Source organism: Salminus brasiliensis, chromosome 5 (genome assembly GCF_030463535.1).
Source record: "Salminus brasiliensis chromosome 5, fSalBra1.hap2, whole genome shotgun sequence".
Taxonomy (NCBI): Eukaryota; Metazoa; Chordata; class Actinopteri; order Characiformes; family Bryconidae; genus Salminus; species Salminus brasiliensis.
In genome coordinates this window covers 42,977,788-43,000,292 of record NC_132882.1, presented here as the reverse complement: position 1 = coordinate 43,000,292, position 22,505 = coordinate 42,977,788, and positions in this window count along the sequence as shown.

Genomic DNA, 22,505 nt, shown 5'->3' with positions numbered 1-22,505 from the left:
CACAGTGATTTATCAGTCTACTCAGGCTTTAGTAGAGCTCAGCAACACTGAGATAAATAACTGATCAGCACAGTGATTTATCAGTCTACTCTGACTTTAGTAGAGCTCAGCAACACTGAGATAAATAACTGATCGGCACAGTGATTTATCAGTCTACTCAGGCTTTAGTAGAGCTCAGTAACACTGAGATACTAAATAACTGATCAGCACAGTGATTTATCAGTCTACTCAGGCTTTAGTAGAGCTCAGCAACACTGAGATAAATAACTGATCAGCACAGTGATTTATCAGTCTACTCAGGCTTTAGTAGAGCTCAGTAACACTGAGATAAATAACTGATCAGCACAGTGATTTATCAGTCTACTCAGGCTTTAGTAGAGCTCAGTAACACTGAGATAAATAACTGATCAGCACAGTGATTTATCAGTCTACTCAGGCTTTAGTAGAGCTCAGTAACACTGAGATAAATAACTGATCAGCACAGTGATTTATCAGTCTACTCAGGCTTTAGTAGAGCTCAGTAACACTGAGATAAATAACTGATCAGCACAGTGATTTATCAGTCTACTCAGGCTTTAGTAGAGCTCAGTAACGCTGAGATAAATAACTGATCAGCACAGTGATTTATCAGTCTACTCAGGCTTTAGTAGAGCTCAGTAACACTGAGATACTAAATAACTGATCAGCACAGTGGTTTATCAGTCTACTCAGGCTTTAGTAGAGCTCAGTAACACTGAGATAACTTATTTGTACACTCTCCCAGTATTGTACAGTTACTGGAAATGTAAAAAATGACCATCAGATTACTTCCAGACATTTATATGAATGATTACAATTAGTTTAATTAGTAGACTTTAATGCTATCCTGGTATGTCTCCTAGTTTTACTGGATTTATTCCATTTTAATATAATTATTTATTACTATTTTATATTGTATCTGTCATTAAACTCCAGAGCAAAACACTGCATTATTTAACACCACGTCCTCCTGTCCTGAGGCCTCCCTTCCCAATTTGTGAAGTTTATGTTCCGTTGCTGCTGTGGTTTCTGTAACCATGCAACCCACGCATCCTGCCTGCCACCTGTGAGGAACCAGGAGGGCTGCCTGGACACCGGCGTTTCTAGAGTCCCGCTGGAATTCACATTCAGAAAAACAGTGCCTTGAAACGTGATCCGTAATTTCCACCACCTACAGCCAGAAATGTTAAAATAGGCTGAGATCAATTATTCCTATTTATTGTCTAATATTTTGGGTCTGAATGTACCTTGATGAAAGTCATTCAAATTCAAGAATTATATAATATATTAACATGATGGTGAAAAATGAAGTCCTAGAAATTCAGCCTATAGTTTTAATTTCAGGCAAAACGTCCAGGGTATTTACAAACAGCCAGTCAGGTGTGTATCTAATTTAGTAGAACTTATTTGATACTTATTTGACTTTGCTAATTGAATACCATACAACTAGGCCTCAGTGTTGATGTAATAGCAAAAAACAACAACAAAAAAAAACTGTGTCAGATTTTACTATAGCATTTCCCTTACAGCTATGTAGTAAAGTAAATAAACAAAAGCTTTGTTAATAGTAAAAAAAGGGGAATTACTTAATATCACATTTTTTGCTCTATTTTCTGTTGATTGCGCTAGTCTAAATATAAAGCTCATTACTAATCTAATTCTGAATTAGCATCTGGCCTTATGCTTGCAATGCTTAATTACAAGGCATGCAAAATTCATGTAAAGAATAATTTATCTGGCACTCATATGAAGCAATTATGAAAATATCAAATATTCAAAAAACAAAACACTAGTAGTTTAAGGCTGGTCAGGAGGTCACACAGCTGCTCTATTCACTGACTTTAGATTTAGCAGGTCGCACATTTGTCACTCTAGAAAATAAATATTCCTACTATTACTCTTTATATTCCCAGTTATTCAGAACTTAGATAATAAACATGTGATTCATTTTTAAGTAAAATCTTTTAAACATTTTTTTTTACAAAAATCTACGCATTAAATTGACTTGACTTGATATACGTGTGTGTGTGTGTGTGTGTGTGTGTACAGTGTATTTTATACATATGCCCCATATGGAAATTTATACATGTGTAAATATATTCAAATGTTGATATGTAAACATTTATGAAATGTAATAATTGGACTAAACCTCCTAATTTAGCATTAAAGAAGTTTACAAATACAATAACATTGATAAAATACAGTATACAATAAAGTACAGTAGTCCAGCATCTCTTCTTCTGGGGTTTAATTAATGCAAAAACATCTATTACTCTAAAATATATATAAACATAAAATGCAAAAATTCTCTCTCTCTCTCTCTCTCTCTATATATATATATATATATATATATATATATATATATATATATATATATATATACATACATACTTTTGTTTATCAGCTGATACTGGCATGATTTCAGTGTTCATCATGCATATATATATATATATATATATATTACTATAATGAGAATATACTTACACAATGTGTCTGGTCTCCTCACCCAATCCAGAGACTCTGATGTGGGATGTCGCTGACTCTCACTACCTGTGTAGACTGAGAGGAATGAGTGTGGGTTGAGTGATCTCCTCTCTGCCCCTCCCAACATTAGGTGGGAGGTTACCTCCTCAGGTGCATCAGTTACATGAGTGGGCAGCTATACAGTACAGAGGTGTACTTCCTAAAGGTGATTCCATCGTTACTCTGAACAAAGAACTTCAGAAGAGCCACAGATTTGCACTTTCAAAACATTTAAATGAACAACTTCATATATATTATATATATATATATATTATATATATATATATATATATATATATATATACATATATATAGCTGAACATGAGTTCATTTTAAAGTAATAAAAAATACATTAATAAGGCGTTTAGCATATTTTAGCTAGACAATAACAAATTAGCGTCGCTTAAGTTCGACTGAGTGACCAGAGTCCCTCTGAGGCTTGTTATGGCCTATAATAATTCACCCCTGAGCAACCCAAGCAGGGAGCAATTTCTCCATCCAGCTGGCCTAACGAGGAACAGTTCTTAATAAAGAAATGATTCAACTATTAAACTGTTCACCCTATAAAAGCACGGCCAATAGCACAGGATGCCCTGGAGGTCACCATACCCTAATCCACAGACTGTAAAGCCCCCCCCCCCCCCAGGATTGGGCTGTGGAGCAGTACAACTGCGTTCTCTGGAGTTATGGAGCCTCACCCAGTACCCAGTGGCACTGGAGTCACTGATTACAATCAAATCCTCACAGCAGTGTTCCAAACTCAAGTGCAAGGCCTTCCCAGAGTAGTAGAGGCCGTTACTGTAGCAAAGTGAGGGGGGGGGGGTTGTTCTACTCACTTTACTATTCACAGTAACAGGGATTTTGGACCAGGGGTGCCCGAGCCTTTACATCCCACTATACTGTAGATGTCCTTCACCGTGTTCTGCAGAAAGCCTCTTCCTGAAGACATCAAGCAGTCAGGCGTGTTTATAAGACAGCACTGGAGACGTCCTGTTCAGCTCAGTTCACCTTCATCCCCATAGAGTCAACTAGCAAACAAGCCCCACAGTCTGCTCTCCCCTGGTGCCTCCACCCGTAATGGACCTAATTAGCTAATGGTGCTAATTAGAGAATGAAGGGTGACTAGTTACAGGGAAATAATGTGAAAGAAGGAACAGGCTACTGTAGTCGGTTTGACTCAGGAGGGCCGCTAGTCCGTTCCTCATTTCTTTATCAAGAAATCCAGAGTCAGCAGAGTTCTAGCTAGGTCTGATCAGGGCTTTAGAACGTCACTAGGATAGAAATGGCAAACCAGCAAAGTACAGTAGAGGTCCCCATCAAACTACTTCACTTCAGACTATACATGAGGGATAATCCGATCCAGTACATTGGGATCTTGGCCCTCCAGGCAAAATTTGAATGGATCGGGTACCGGGTATTTTAATCCCAATCCAGTTCCGAGTCTTTGTTTTAACCATGGACGCCATTTACGCATTATTGGACGTTCTCAGAAGGTAAATAAAGGAGTTGAGGTTCTGCAGTGTGGAGCTATTTTACAGTGGAACCTGAAAGCAGACCATAATATCGGACCCTCAATCAAACTCTCACTGAACTGCTCTGTTTTACCAGCGGGAGAACCGGACAACCACTCGCTCGCCTTTCTTAATTTGTAAACCAGCACTGAAGAGCCCATTCAGAACCGAGTGGAGGCTAATGCACACCAGTAGACCAACAACCACAGACATCAGTCCCCCCCCCCCCCTTAGTCCTCTACTGGTTGTTCACAATGGCTACGTCACAATTAGCATTAGCCAAGACTAAAAAACTGTATTTCCATCATCACAGTGCTATGCTATGTAGCTGCTTAGAGGTTCACTAGAAGTAAACCTGACTTGTCCAGCAACATGAAGCTGAACTGGACTAGATCTGTACTGGGTTATCTTTTCCACACATACACCAGAATCAGCTCTGATGACCGGTGATTCTGAAGAATGGACTTTGGAGACCGAAGAAAGCTTCAGCAAGAAGTTTATTACAGTTAAAATAAAGAAAGGATCACAGACTCTTACTTCACATAAGTGTTCAGTGACCTCTCCTCCACCAGCAGTGAGGTTATGCATATATATGGAAACAAGCATGGAATAGATACAGGTATGTGTCAGTGGGCCTATCGTTCACCTATAGGCTTACACTGAAATCAGAAGCAGCAGATAAAAAGCATGCTGCAACATGTATACCTATGTTGTAAAAAAAACATATATATATATATATATATATATATATATATATATATATATATATATATATATATATATATATATATATATATATATATATATATATAGAAGTGTAGAAGTGTATATTGTTGCTGTCCAATGGAAAACATGTATCTCCAAATGGTAAAGGAGAAGGCAGAAACGTCCTTAACTTTGAATGGAAGTCTATGCAAAATAAGAATTGAGTCATTTAGAGCATTTCTATTGGTTAATTCATGAAAAATGATTGACAGTATGCAGAAGCAGAAACAGGCTTCAAACCATGGAAAAAATAAAAACAGACAAAAATGGAGATACATGTTTTTCATTTGACAGCATTATATATATATATATATATATATATATATATATATATATATATATATATATATATATATATATACACACACACACACACACACACACACATTACTATATTACTATGTGTGTATATACATATATATGTATATATATGTATGTACTGTATTACTAAATATATGTGTATATAGGTTATAGTATAACCATATAGGTTGTAATATATATATTTATATACTTTACAAACATAATACATAATAACTATAACTTTCCAATAACTGTTTCATATTATATTATACATGTATTCTATATTAGTATTTGTATTTTTATTTAAAAAGTTAGCAATTCAATCTGTATTATTCATTGAAGTTTAGACTGTTTTATACAGTAGCACTATATACTATACTAGATTAATATTTAGGATGATTATAATACACTCTGTATGACATTATTAATTAAACTGTTTCGCTGATTGATGACATCATTGCTCATCACTTTCTCCCTTCTCTGTCCTTCTCCTCGGGCTGTTCCTAAACACAAACCAAGCAAGTAAGCTGGTCAGAAGGCTTCAGAAATCCATTCTGTGAATACAGTCAACCATTACAGTGATCAGTAGCAGTGTCAGCGGCAAAACAGCATGCAGCATGTTAGCCTGTGGCTATGACGTTACACCAGGGCCCATGTTATTCATGGGGTGTAGCCACACTGTCTGGCACTTCGTTGTTTAGTGCAAGTAGACAGAGAGGAACTAGAAAAGTGAAACCAGCGGAAGCACGCGGCTGCTTCACTGCTGGGAACAGAACCTGGGAGGACTCATTGGGGACATTTAGTTCTTTAGATGGTGTTATTTGGTTTCTCCTGATTTGAACCTGAGCCATTTGAAGAAGCTGTAGTGTGCAGAAGGTCAAGGGTCAAGGGATGGCGAGATGAAAAGTTCAGGGTTGAGCCTGATATCAGGACCTGATAGAAACGTACCACCTCATCCAGGAATTACAGTGACTGGATGTACTAAAGGTGAAGGTGCACATATCTGACACTGTACAGTGAAATGTGTCCTCCGCATTTGACCCATCTGTGGTAGTGAACACACAGACACTAGTGAACTAGGGGCAGTGAGCACACACACACACACACCCAGAGCGGTGGGCAGCCAACTCCAGCACCCGGGGAGCAGAGAGGGTGAAGGGCCTTGCTCAAGGGCCCAACAGTGGCAGCTTGCCGAGCCCAGGTATCCAACCCACAACCCTGTTATCGATAACCCGGAGCTCTAACCGAGTCTGAGCCACCACTGCCATATATGTATAGCTATATTTAGGGAAGTTATTATGGTAAAGATGGAAGTACAGAAATGTACTTTGTAGTTTAGTTTAGGGACTTTAGACAATGCTCTGTTGTGTGCTAGTAGGTAAACACGTGTCAAAGTGAAAAGCTTTGGAAAGGCCGAGGTCAAAAGATCAAGGTAAATGTTTATGAATGAGGAATTGTGGCTAATTGCAGTATGGACTGAAGGTAAAGTTGCAATCGCAGTGTTAAATACTAACTGTATGCTAATTCGACCCAGGTCTCGGTTTAGAAATGTAAGGAAATAAAATGTAACCTTGTTTGTTGGTCATTGACATTAACTTCAGTGTGAAATACAGTATATTTCTCCATTCAAAGAAGATACAGGACTGCAGTTATTGCCATATCAAGAGAAGTGAAGTTCTATCAATCATCAGCAGGTTGGTTGTTTTAGTGAAACTGCACATGTAAATGTAAATTTAGTAAATGTAGCACAAACTTTTGCAACTGGATGTTTACAAATATTATCATGCATTCTATAAGTTATTTATAATATATTTATATTTATTTTTATATATGTATTATTCTTTTTAAAATATTAGATTTTTCATTTTTGTTTCATATTAGAATTATTATTATGTGTGATATTATAATTAATATTATTTTCTTATTTATTCTTATCTATTGTATTTATTTAAATTATTTTTTATATTTTATTTTACTCTATATTTACAGTTATGTCTGATAACATATTTATACAGTACACGTAAACAGGATTCACCCCCCTCTTGAATGTGTTTCCCTGTTATTGCTTTTATAAATGAAATCATGGTTGATATAATTTGTATAATTTAAAAAAAAAGACTCTTTAATGCCAAAGTAAAAACATCTTTCTATAAAGTAATATCTATTAAATAAACAAATCTGATGTAAAATAAGTCGCTGCGTAAATATTCACCCCCTTAAAGTCGATATTTAGTAAACACACCTTTACAGCGACCACAATCACAGCACTGCGTAGGTCTCAGGCTTGTACATCTGGACACTGCAATTTTACTCCAATCGTCTTTCTAAAAGCTGCTCAAGCTCTGTCCGGGATGCTCTGGGGTCAAGCATGAACATCCCTTTTTTTAAGTTCAGCCACAAATTCTCCATTGGACTTAGGTTTGATTTGACTCGTTCACTCCAGGACATTCATCTTGTATTTATATATTTCTGTCTGGCTTTCGCTGTCTAGCTTCGGCTCATTGTCCTGCTGGAAAATAAATCTGCAGGCTGAACCCGACTGTCCTCCAGGATTTCTCCATATTTTGCTTCATTAACTTTACTATCTACCTAAACAGGCCTTCCAGGGTCTGCTGCCAAGAAGCCTCCCCACAGCATGATGCTGCCACCACCATGCTTTACAGTGGGGATAATGCGTTTGTGCTGATGTGCCAAAAAGCTCCATTTTGGTCAATTTAGCTGAACTCCAGGATATAGCTGGATCCATCCCCTGACTTATACTTCTGGAGGGTTCTTTTGTCCTCATGGTGTCTTCATTTGTAGCCGGGTATCCCGATTACCAAGGACTGGACCTTCCAGACAGGCGTCTCCGAACTACAATCACTTGAGACGTAGTCACTGCACTCTGGTGATCTTCAGTTCACAGAATGTGAGACTACTAATTGTCTGGATCATTAAGGTTGAGGCAGGCTGCATGAGCTGAGGGACTTCATTAGGCCTAAAGCAGAACTCATCGTCAGGACATGCAGAGGTCAGGAAACGGGCAGGCAGGTACAACTCGGGTGAATCCACAATCCAGGTCAATGTAGGTCAAAGCAGAACGTCAAAACCAGAAGAATAAAACAACCAGGCATCAAAAAACCCTCAAAGACTGGCAGCGTCACAGTGACTTTACCAAGAACCTAATCAGGCCAATCATGAACAGCACCTGTGTGCTGGAGAGAAGCCTCAGGTGAAGGCCAGAGCTTTGGAGCATGTGACCTGTGCATGAGCTCCTTACTGAGTCCAGCAGAGGGAGACATTACAGTCACTTTAATGGGGGTGTTTATATTAATGCCTATCACTTATTTCACATTTAATATTTGTATTTAATTGATATTAATTTGTAGAAATATGAACATTCCCCTTTTGAGTCTTTTGAGGGTTCCTCTCAAGGTTTTTTCCTCTCCCTCTGAGGGAGTTTTATTTTGCCACTGTCGCCGCTGGCTTGCTCTAAAGAGGCTCGGACCCGGATCACTGTAAAAGCTGCTTTGTGACAACAGTCATTAGAAATACATTTGAATTGAACTGAATTAAATTTTACTGTATTCTTTGTATTATTTAATTATTTTGTATTTATTATTTGAAACAATATTTTTGTCTCGTTTTTATTTATTTTATTTATTTATTTTATTTGTTGTATTATTTTTATTTATTATTTTTAACAATATTTTTGTCTTGTTTTTATTTATTTTTCTTACTTTATATTTACAGGTATGTGTGATAACCTGTAAACAGAATTCACCCCCTTGGATGTTTTCCCCAGTTATTGCTTTTATAAATTAATCATAAATCGTAAATCATAAATTATTATTTTTTTATTGTCAAAGTGAAAACAGCTTTCTACAAAGTAATATTTATGGAAAAAAATATATAGAAATGTAAAATAAATTACTGCATTAATATTCACTCCCTTTTTCCACGCCACTGTCGTCACTGGCTTGCTCAAAAGGGGCTCGAACCCGGATCTCTATGAAGCTGCTTTGTGACATTCATTGTGAAAAGCGCCAAATAAATAAATTTCAAATTGAATTTTGAGAATTCATGTAAAAAAAAAAAAAAAAAAAAAAAAAAAAAAAAAAAAAAAAAAAATATATATATATATATATATATATATATATACAATATACATTATATTCTTTTATTTATAAAAGGAATAAAAGGGGGAGAATATCCATAAAATATCCATAGTTTAATGTTTTTAAATATAATTTGTTCTTAGTTTTTTGTATTTTGACACTTTCAGTAAAATTTAAAACACATACCTCAGACATTGAGAACCCATAGGATACCCAAGGTGACTGCCATACCAAAGCACCCTGGAAAGAAGGACATTCAGTTTTAATAAATGAGCTTCACACTTCTACTGTATAGTCAAGGCCTATACACGCTACATCGTCCTCTTTGGGCTGGAGATTCAGGTGGCTTCAGTTTAGAGCTCAAAGGCCGAGATCACTTCTGATTAATGGAGCTACGACCGAGAGATATGAGGTGATGCAGTGGTAGTGCGGTGAGGAAGCTGTGCCATGGGACAATAGAAATGATAGGGCGTTAGATTGGGCGGAGGCCTGAACCTCCAGACCATTCCTGTTAATGCATCTGAGCTCCAGTGGTCATCTACATGGTTTCCTCAGGCTGGAAACAGTAATGATCAGCTGGTTCTCCACCAGATAATCCAGGGATAACCTTGACCTACAGAAAGGGTCCATCCTCACCGTAGGGAACTGCACATTCGGGAGCATCTGAGGACGCTTCTACGGAAGAAATAAAATAGCAATGAAACCATCAGGAATTTGGTAGAAATACATTAGAAAAATGTTGCTGTTAGAGAAGCTTGTATCTCCAAATTGAACACCTGCCATATTCACAGTACGTGCCTGATATCTACTCCCTGCTGTTGAGGGTATAGAACTACAAAGCAGAGTTTAGGTGTTAGTAAGCTAATACAGGGTTCAGCTCAGGCTTATCAGGATCAAGGCAGAGCCCTGGCGGCTCAGTAGCTAACCAGCTAAATCACTGGCTTCCACAGCTTATCTTCGCTTAGTTTAAGTGGGCGTCAAACATCTGCTTCCAGTCCAAGAGCCAATCCCATATGACTTCTGCTCATGGTGTTCCAGTTCACATGGTGTGAATTATAGAGCATCTACTATGAATTACTCAGTATCTACAATGAATGATTCTGTACCTACTATGAATGATTCAGGATCTATTGTGAATTATTCAGTACATACTATGACTGATTTAGCATATACTACGAATTATTTAGTATCTACTATGAATGATTCAGTATCTACAATTAATGATTCTGTACCTACTATGAATGATTCTGTACCTACTATGAATGATTTAGTATCTACTATGAATGATTTAGCATATACTACGAATTATTTAGTATCTACTATGAATGATTCAATATCTACAATGAATGATTCTGTACCTACTATGAATGATTCCGTATCCATTGTGAATTATTCAGTATCTACTATGAATGATTCAGTACCTACTATGAATGATTTAGTATATACTACAAATTATTCAGTAGCTACTATGCATGATTCCGTATCTACTATGAATGATTTAGTATATACTATAGATATTTAGTATCTACTATGAATGATTCAGTATCTATTGTGAATTATAGAGTATCTACTGTGAATTATTCAGTAAATACTACAAATTATTCAGTATCTATTATGAATGATTCAGTACCTGCTAAACATTTCTAAGTATCTACTATGAATGATTCAGTATCTATTGTGAATTATAGAGTATCTACTGTGAATTATTCAGTAAATACTGTGAATTGTTGTACTGAATTATTATTAATTCATAATTGATAATAGAAACTGGATAATATATAGTACGTATAAATGATCTATTATCTATTATGATTTATTCACTACGTACTATGAATGATTATGTACTATGAATTATTTGGTAATTACTATTATGCTAATATGTACCTTATGTTGTGTAAGGATGAGGAATGGACCCACATACAAGCCTTTAGGGTTTAAAGTGATGAAAAGTAATACATTCAGTAATGTACATGTTATACAAGCTGGACAGATGTTAGTTTAACCCTTTATAAGGAACAGACACTGATGATCTGAACGCTTGCATGGAACTCATACTGACATAACAGAGATTTTAGGTTGAAAAGAGGCTGAACATGTGATGCAAACTGACTCAGTAAATACTTATTCAGTGCTCTGGAGTCTTTAATTAGTGATGGGCAGAACCTTACTTTAGAATACGGAACAGTTCTGGATGTTTTAGTGGTTATTAAACTCAGTAAACTCACAAATACCCCTGAAACACTAAAAACAAAACCTGCAAATGTAGGTAACTATTAATGCACAATAATGCGCATAACAGGGTGGTAACACAGTGTTTATAATGCATTATTACAAGAAATAATGCCTTTTTAGCGATTCTGACATAATATGCCTCCAATTATGTATTAAGAATGGTTATATTAAGTCAATCTTGTTACGTAGAGGATAAAACATATAGAAACTCGTCTAATTCAAGTTTTATTGAGCAAAGGACAATATCCTAATAACCCGTTAATTTGTACTCGTTTTACCAGAATTTGTTGTAAAAATCATGTATAAGTTGATTTCATTGTGTTTCTGAGGCCTGATGTGTGTGAGGCCTAATTTCTACTCATTTTACATGCCCATGGTCACTAGATGGCAGCAGCAGTAAACAAGCTGAATGTCTACTTTACCTTCAGTTGACTGAGGCAAAGCACTTCTTTTACCTGTAACACACACACACACACACACACACACACACACACACGCACACACACATTAAGGCATAAAACTGTTCGACATTTGGGTCATTTACCAACTAATTACTAATATATGTATATTTGTGTGTGTGTGTGTGTGTATATATATATATATATATATATATATATATATATACACACACACACACACACACACACAAAATACATACATGCTAACTTCTAACGAAATTCGTCATTCACAGTAACGTGTTTGTTATATATATATATATATATAGCAATTTCCTACCTAGTTCTGTTTATATATATTGTTTATATTGAACTCTTCATATCTGTAGTTTTTGCTTTTACTGTTACAAATGTTAAAACATAAGCTGCATTTCTCTCACTTACTGTATAACTGTATTATAATTCATCTTCTATTTTTTTTACAGCATTAATGAGGATAAATAAAAAAAAACTCACAGGAGCACTGCAGCATTTCATCTACCTGCAATATAAAGCAGATATTGATTACATATTAAGAAAATTACATATAAATAACTTGTGTTGTTGTCTGAAGTGAAATGAGGTGTGGTGCTATTGACATACGCTGCTGGTCACACAGCTAAGTTTAAGGGTCAGAGCATCCGAGCAGTTGTCCATCATAACCGTGTGTCCAGACAACTCTTTAGTCCAAGACCTGAAATGACCCTGAGGAAGACGGCAAACAGCAAAGTGGTCAATCATCCAGCACATGCTGTCAATCACACACTGACACTACTACACTTAGGTAATCCAATGTACAGTAATTCGCATAACAGGGTGGTAACACAGTGTTTACCGTGCAAAGCTTCAGCAAAATCTCAAATCTCAGACTTTACACCGACCCCAGATGCCAACATGTTAACCAGCCAACATACAGTATGTTCGGTGTATGTCCCAATTCTGCCTCTCTAGTTTAGCGTAGCAGCTAAGAGGCAGTTGCTAGCAACCACTAGAAGTCTATAGTCACCCAGAGCTTTACTGTAAGCATGTGCTCACACGGCTCAAACCACATGGTGAGGTTTTGCACATCTTTGTAGTCCTACCTAGACCTGGATGTGGTTTGAGTGGGTGAAGGTAGGCAGACGCTATTAGGGTGACTGCTGATCTCCCTGTACGTTAGATAGTGTCACAGCTCCAGATCTAAACTACAGAAATCATAAATCATATTCAGTTGAACTGTAGTTTTTATTCGGTTTTGTCAGTTCAGAGCTGGAGAGAGATCAGAGGTGGTAGAAGAGCTGCATATTTACATCAACACTCCAGTAGGCCTGGCAGGTGGGGTCCCTCATTGGCATTTTGAGGTCGAAGCGAAACTGGCCATCCCCGAGGGGCGTCCCGACACACTCAACTGCAGCAGGGGGGTCTTCTGAAGGGGCTGCCAGAGACAGGGTGACCATGCACAGCAGCACAATCACGGCTGAGAAAGGACACAGCAACAGACGTTTTATTAAATCTGCCATCTGAAGAAAGCCTGAAGCTTATGAAAGGCCTAAAAGCTAATGCTGGGTGCCCGGTCCCTTGCTTTTAGGCCGGATATCAGCATTGGTACTTGCTTTGGTCATCTAGAATTAGCTTTTAGCTCCTTTAAAAGCTTTGACACACCGCATAACAGCACTTGTCGTTGCTTTGGTCACCTGGCATTAGCTTTTAGCACTTTTCCAAAGCTTCAGTGCACCAAATAACAGCATTGGTATTGCATTGGTCATCTAGCATTAGCTTTTAGCCCTTTCAAAAGCTTCAGCGCAATGAAAAACAGCATGTTTTACTTAGACTTAGCATCCTCAAAATCACCCTAGAATTCCACCTTATAATTCGGACACTGAATGGCCGACCTAACTAGGGAGCCACTGAAGTCCCAGCCCTTTTAGCTTTTGGCTGCTCCAAAAGCTGTATAAATAGTAAGTACGTGACTTTGGTTGGCTCCAGCGTTTATTCTCGCTTCGGTGTTCTCCTGAGGCAGCCGTTGTGTTTAGCCTCTGGCACCGTAAATATAACGAGTTCAAGACTGTGATGTAAGAGTTTTGAAGTTTTGGAATCAGGCCTTGTTTCCAGCTCTGTTTCGGTTCTGCTAGATGTTCTTTCGAAGGAGGAACCGCAGTGTTTGAGGTCTTCAACTGGGTCATTCTCCATTTGGAGTGGGAAACCATGTCACCAAGGTTGGAGGGCCTAAAAAGATGTCCAAAATATTTGGCACAACTCCAAGATCGAAACCACATTTACCTTATTATTTCTTAGATTTTCTGTGTTGAAAATCATGTTTTAAAGTTGCTTCACATAGCAGTAGCTCGTCACATTACAATTTTCAACATTTGAGTAAACAGTGAATCAGTAAAAAGAATATGAACTTACTATTTACATCATTAGCATCACACTACATTAAAAAATTTGTATCCCATTTTCACCAATTTTCTTCCCAATTTGGACCCCCCGATTGTCCAACCTGTACGTAATCAGCCCCCAACACCAGTGAGGGCGGACTAGCACACCCCCTCTGACTCGGCTCCAGCGCACTGACGCCAGCGCCGCAGCAAGGAGATGTGGGGAGAGAGCGCCATCTACCCACCCTGGAGAGAGCAAGGCCAATTGTGCTCTCTCGGGCTCCGGCTGCCGATGGCTAGCAGTATGACCAGCATTCGAGCCAGCGATCCTCTGATCATGGTGACAGCGGCTTAGTCTGTGGATTTAATTTAATGTTTTGTTTCTGTAAATCTAATTAAAGGAACAATATATAGTTCAGCCACTGGTGTTACAGATGTGTCACCATGTGGTGTTTGTTCATTTTTTAATAATTAACTTTTTTATTAAAGGTATCCTGCATGGAATGTCAAAATAATTCATTTCTGGACCATTTCTTTTCTCAGTAATTATATTTTTATGTTTATTGTACAAAAAATGTAATCTTTTTTTTACAAAATTGTACAAGAAGATGCCTTTAAGCGTAAAAACAATACCTCTGTTTGTATTTGATTTTCAGTGCTTATGTATAAAAATACTTGGTAGCACGTCTTTATCACATTCAGTCACATTGTAATTTCAATTAAAAATTAATAAACTGATGACAAAATAAAAGCTATGTGATGGGGTAACACCAGTAACCCTTTTGAATTTTATGTTAAAATATATGAAAATATCTTTGCATGTATTTGATAAGTGGAGTTAATTAATAGACAAATGAAATTTAGTTTAAAAAAACAAATGTATCCACTTGAATTCTCACTCCAAATGGACTCAACTATGCCCAGATCAACTCCAAATGGACTCAACTATGCCCAGATCAACTCCAAATGGAGAACCCAGCTATACCCAGATCAACTCCAAATGGATCCAACTATGCCCAGATCAATTTCAAATGGACTCAACTATGCCCAGATCAACTCCAAATGGAGGACCCAACTATGCCCAGATCAACTCCAAATGGAGGACCCAACTATGCCCAGATCAACTCCAAATGGAGAACCCAACTATGCCCAGATCAATTCCAAATGGACCCAACTATGCCCAGATCAATTCCAAATGGACTCAACTATGCCCAGATCAACTCCAAATGGAGGACCCAACTATGCCCAGATCAACTCCAAATGGAGGACCCAACTATGCCCAGATCAACTCCAAATGGAGGACCCAACTATGCCCAGATCAACTCCAAATGGAGAACCCAACTATGCCCAGATCAATTCCAAATGGACCCAACTATGCCCAGATCAATTCCAAATGGACTCAACTATGCCCAGATCAACTCCAAATGGAGGACCCAACTATGCCCAGATCAACTCCAAATGGAGGACCCAACTATGCCCAGATCAACTCCAAATGGAGGACCCAGCTATGCCCAGATCAACTCCAAATGGAGGACCCAACTATGCCCAGATCAACTCCAAATGGAGGACCCAACTATGCCCAGATCAACTCCAAATGGAGGACCCAACTATACCCAGATCAATTCCAAATGGAGGACCCAACTATGCCCAGATCAACTCCAAATGGAGGACCCAACTATGCCCAGATCAACTCCAAATGGAGGACCCAACTATGCCCAGATCAACTCCAAATGGAGGACCCAACTATGCCCAGATCAACTCCAAATGGAGAACCCAACTATGCCCAGATCAATTCCAAATGGACCCAACTATGCCCAGATCAATTCCAAATGGACTCAACTATGCCCAGATCAACTCCAAATGGAGGACCCAACTATGCCCAGATCAACTCCAAATGGAGGACCCAACTATGCCCAGATCAACTCCAAATGGAGGACCCAGCTATGCCCAGATCAACTCCAAATGGAGGACCCAACTATGCCCAGATCAACTCCAAATGGAGGACCCAACTATGCCCAGATCAACTCCAAATGGAGGACCCAACTATACCCAGATCAATTCCAAATGGAGGACCCAACTATGCCCAGATCAACTCCAAATGGAGGACCCAACTATGCCCAGATCAACTCCAAATGGAGGACCCAACTATGCCCAGATCAACTCCAAATGGAGGACCCAGCTATGCCCAGATCAACTCCAAATGGAGGACCCAACTATGCCCAGATCAACTCCAAATGGAGGACCCAACTATGCCCAGATCAACTCCAAATGGAGAACCCAACTATGCCCAGATCAACTCCAAATGGAGAACCCAACTATGCCCAGATCAACTCCAAATGGAGAACCCAGCTATACCCAGATCAACTCCAAATGGAGGACCCAGCTATACCCAGATCAACTCCAAATGGAGAACCCAGCTATGCCCAGATCAACTCCAAATGGAGAACCCAACTATGCCCAGATCAACTCCAAATGGACCCAACTATGCTCAGATCAACTCCAAATGGACCCAACTATGCCCAGATCAACTCCAAATGGAAAACCCAACTATGCCCAGATCAACTCCAAATGGAGAACCCAGCTATGCCCAGATCAACTCCAAATGGAGAACCCAGCTATACCCAGATCAACTCCAAATGGAGAACCCAGCTATACCCAGATCAACTCCAAATGGAGAACCCAGCTATACCCAGACCAACTCCAAATGGACCCAACTATGCCCAGATCAACTCCAAATGGACTCAACTATGCCCAGATCAACTCCAAATGGAGGACCCAACTATGCCCAGATCAACTCCAAATGGAGAACCCAACTATGCCCAGATCAACTCCAAATGGAGAACCCAGCTATACCCAGATCAACTCCAAATGGAGAACCCAGCTATACCCAGATCAACTCCAAATGGAGAACCCAGCTATACCCAGATCAACTCCAAATGGATCCAACTATGCCCAGATCAACTCCAAATGGACCCAACTATGCCCAGATCAACTCCAAATGGAGAACCCAACTATGCCCAGATCAACTCCAAATGGAGGACCCAACTATGCCCAGATCAACTCCAAATGGAGAACCCAACTATGCTCAGATCAACTCCAAATGGAGAACCCAGCTATGCCCAGATCAACTCCAAATGGAGAACCCAACTATGCCCAGATCAACTCCAAATGGAGAACCCAGCTATACCCAGATCAACTCCAAATGGAGAACCCAGCTATACCCAGATCAACTCCAAATGGAGAACCTAGCTATGCCCAGATCAACTCCAAATGGAGAACCCAGCTATACCCAGATCAACTCCAAATGGAGAACCCAGCTATGCCCAGATCAACTCCAAATGGAGAACCCAGCTATACCCAGATCAACTCCAAATGGAGAACCCAGCTATGCCCAGATCAACTCCAAATGGAGAACCCAGCTATACCCAGATCAACTCCAAATGGAGAACCCAACTATACCCAGATCAACTCCAAATGGATCCAACTATGCCCAGATCAACTCCAAATGGACCCAACTATGCCCAGATCAACTCCAAATGGAGAACCCAGCTATGCCCAGATCAACTCCAAATGGAGAACCCAGCTATGCCCAGATCAACTCCAAATGGACTCAACCATGTCCAGATCAACTCCAAATGGACCCAACTATGCCCAGATCAACTCCAAATGGACCCAACTATACCCAGATCAACTCCAAATGGATCCAACTATATCCAGATCAACTCCAAATGGACTCAACTATGTCCAGATCAACTCCAAATGGACCCAACTATACCCAGATCAACTCCAAATGGACTCAACCATGTCCAGATCAACTCCAAATGGACCCAACTATGCCCAGATCAACTCCAAATGGACCCAACTATACCCAGATCAACTCCAAATGGATCCAACTATATCCAGATCAACTCCAAATGGACTCAACTATGTCCAGATCAACTCCAAATGGACCCAACTATACCCAGATCAACTCCAAATGGACTCAACTATGTCCAGATCAACTCCAAATGGACCCAACTATGCCCAGATCAATTCCAAATGGACCCAACTATACCCAGATCAACTCCAAATGGACCCAACTATACCCAGATCAACTCCAAATGGACTCAACCATGTCCAGATCAACTCCAAATGGACCCAACTATGCCCAGATCAACTCCAAATGGACCCAACTATACCCAGATCAACTCCAAATGGACTCAACCATGTCCAGATCAACTCCAAATGGACTCAACTATGTCCAGATCAACTCCAAATGGACCCAACTATGCCCAGATCAATTCCAAATGGACCCAACTATACCCAGATCAACTCCAAATGGACCCAACTATACCCAGATCAACTCCAAATGGACTCAACCATGTCCAGATCAACTCCAAATGGACCCAACTATGCCCAGATCAATTCCAAATGGACCCAACTATACCCAGATCAACTCCAAATGGACTCAACCATGTCCAGATCAACTCCAAATGGACCCAACTATGCCCAGATCAACTCCAAATGGACCCAACTATACCCAGATCAACTCCAAATGGATCCAACTATATCCAGATCAACTCCAAATGGACTCAACTATGTCCAGATCAACTCCAAATGGACCCAACTATACCCAGATCAACTCCAAATGGACTCAACTATGTCCAGATCAACTCCAAATGGACCCAACTATGCCCAGATCAACTCCAAATGGACCCAACTATGCCCAGATCAATTCCAAATGGACCCAACTATACCCAGATCAACTCCAAATGGAATTAACTATGCCCAGATCAACTCCAAATGGACCCAACTATACCCAGATCAACTCCAAATGGACCCAGCTGTACCCAGATCAATTCCAAATGGACCCAACTATGCCCAGATCAACTCCAAATGGACTCAACTATACCCAGATCAACTCCAAATGGATCCAACTATATCCAGATCAACTCCAAATGGACTAAACTATGTCCAGATCAACTCCAAATGGACCCAACTATGCCCAGATCAACTCCAAATGGACCCAACTATGTCCAGATCAACTCCAAATGGACCCAACTATGCCCAGATCAACTCCAAATGGACCCAACTATACCCAGATCAACTCCAAATGGAATTAACTATGCCCAGATCAACTCCAAATGAACTCAACTATGTCCAGATCAACTCCAAATGGACCCAACTATGCCCAGATCAACTCCAAATGGACCCAACTATACCCAGATCAACTCCAAATGGAATTAACTATACCCAGATCAACTCCAAATGGAATTAACTATGCCCAGATCAACTCCAAATGGACCCAACTATACCCAGATCAACTCCAAATGGACCCAGCTGTACCCAGATCAATTCCAAATGGACCCAACTATGCCCAGATCAATTCCAAATGGACCCAACTATGCCCAGATCAACTCCAAATGGACTCAACTATGCCCAGATCAACTCCAAATGGACTCAACTATGTCCAGATCAACTCCAAATGGACCCAACTATACCCAGATCAACTCCAAATGGAATTAACTATGCCCAGATCAACTCCAAATGGACTCAACTATGCCCAGATCAACACAGTTTTCCATTCTAGGAAGTCTTTAAGAAGGCTAGAGTGTAAATATAGACAATTACAGAGTGATATAAATGTGTGTGTGTGTGTGTGTCCAGCAGAGGAGCTAAGAACAGGTGGTGGATTTGTACCTCATGGCTTCTTGAAAGGAATAATGTGGGTCTTGATGATTGACGATCATGACGAGTCTGAACCACAGCCTGAATCTTCTTATCTAGATACTTGTTTTGGCACCTGGGCCGTTAAAAACCCATCAGTACGATATTTTCATATATTGGAGTGGAATAGTTCCCTCGAATGTTCTTTTTGACGCACACACACACACACACACACACACATTCTCTGGCTGTGAGGCTGGAAACCCCCTTTGGATCTAAAAAGCGTTCTACTGTCAAGCCTGATGCAACCAGCTGGGCCATTTCATCACACAGTGGCCTGACATAACAGCACACAAACAAACCGAAAGGGCTTGACTGGACAGCCTTATATGCCTAGTGGACAGTAAAATTGATAAGGCATCACAGTATCATTTATTATTATTATTATTATTATGATTATTAATATGTGGACTGTAAAAGGAGTTGGACTAATGCTACATTTTCTAACATCCAGCTCAGCATGTTTGCCTGAGTGGTAACATGTGTGGGTGGGTGTGTGTCTGGGTGTCAGGTCACCCCATCTAAAGCAGCCATTCACAAACCAGCACAAAGCATCACACTACATTTGTTTTATTCACATGACCACATAATTCCTTCTCTTTCATGTCTTGTTTTTTTTTTTTGTAATGGTGACTTAATGGTGATAACTTTCCCTTTACTTCACGGAGCACTTTGGAGAGTCTTACATCATGGCCCTACAACTGGAATTTCCACAGTTGCGTAAGTCTTTATTTGGCCTGATCAATTATTTACAAAAAAGAAAGAACACTCTTATATATAGAAATTTGATGGTTTATTTTATGGTTTATTTTAAACCAGCAAAAAACACAGAATTGTTAGAATTAACCCTTTCTGCTCTGAGTGGTGTTTAAAATGTCTACCCAAGTCATTTCAGACTTAGTAACCGGTATGTATTTGTCAGGTGTAATCGATTTTTTAACTGTATTATTAATTACATAAATATATTTGGCTTTAAAGAGTTAAGTATTACATATTATTATCGTTCATATTCAATAACAATATTTAACAATAATATAATATGATACTCTTGGCTTTAAATAGATAAGTGCACTTGGTTATAAATACATTTTAAAATATTTTTATAATATCAAGTCAGTATCAATTTCAGACTTACTAACCGGCATGTATTTGTCAGGTGTAATAGATTTTTTTTAATGTATTAAGATAAGATAAGATAAGATAAGATAAGGGGGGGGGGGTATTGCACATTATTTAATACATAAATATACTAAAAATATGATACTCTTGGTTTATTTTAAACCAACAAAAACTAAGTTGTTTAATCATTTCTGCTCTGAGTGGTGTTTAAAATTTTTACCCAAGTCATTTCAGACTTAGTAACCGGTATGTATGGGTCAGGTGTAATTAAAAAAAAAAAAAAGTATTATTAATTACATAAATATATTTGGCTTTAAAGAGTTAAGTGTACTTGGTTATAAATATATTTTAAAATATTTGTGTAATATCCAGTCATTTCAGACTTACTAACCGGTATGTATTGGTCAGGTGTAATCGGTTGTTTTTATGTATTATTAATTACGTAAATAAACTTGGCTTTAAAGAATTAGGTGTACTTGGTTATAAATACATTTAAAAATATTTCTATAATATCAAGTAATTTCAGAAAACATGCGTTTGATTGTATTTTCTTATTTAGATAATGGATTTTTATGTATTACATATTATTGTGCTTATTCAATAACAATATTTAATAATACTATAATATAATATATTGTTTAATACATTACATACATACATACAATACAATACATACATTATTGTATGTATTATTTTATACATAAATATATTCAAATATGATACTCTTGGCTTTAAAGAGTTACGTGTACTTGGTTATAAATACATTTTAAAATATTTTTATAATATCAAGACATTTCAGACCGGCATGTATTTGTCAGGTGCAGCGCAGAGGAGCAGAAAACATATAAAAACATGCAAATGATTGTATTCTCTAATGGATTAATATCTAAGACATATTACTGATTTTATATTTTAAACCCATTTTTAATTACAATATAATATAGTATATTATTTAATACATATTACATTTATTATTTCATACATAAATACACTATACACTCAAATATGATACACTATACACTCAAATATGATACACTATATGTATATAAATACATTTTAAAAGATTGTTTTAGTTTTAATAGTGGAGGGCTACATGCAGGGTGTTGTGAGGCAGAAAGCTTAGTCTTTCAGATTTTATATATATCAAAACAACTGAATTCTTTATTTTTCAATAAATTGTAATGTAACCATATAAAGCGTAGGTAAAACATGGTGGTGGACGCTTCACTGTTGTTTTCAGGTGGGAAATAAAGTGTCTGTATCTGTGGAAAGAGAACACAGTAATTCTGTAAAGAAATGATCGTGCGATCGTGCAGAACGACACTGAGGGGTTGGACTGCATGTGGACTCTGAAGGTCACAGTTGTGTGACCTTTGTATGTTCTGATTGAGAGCAGCCTGTTGCTGCGTTCTCTGGTCAATGTTTCCTCTAGGGGATTTTTCA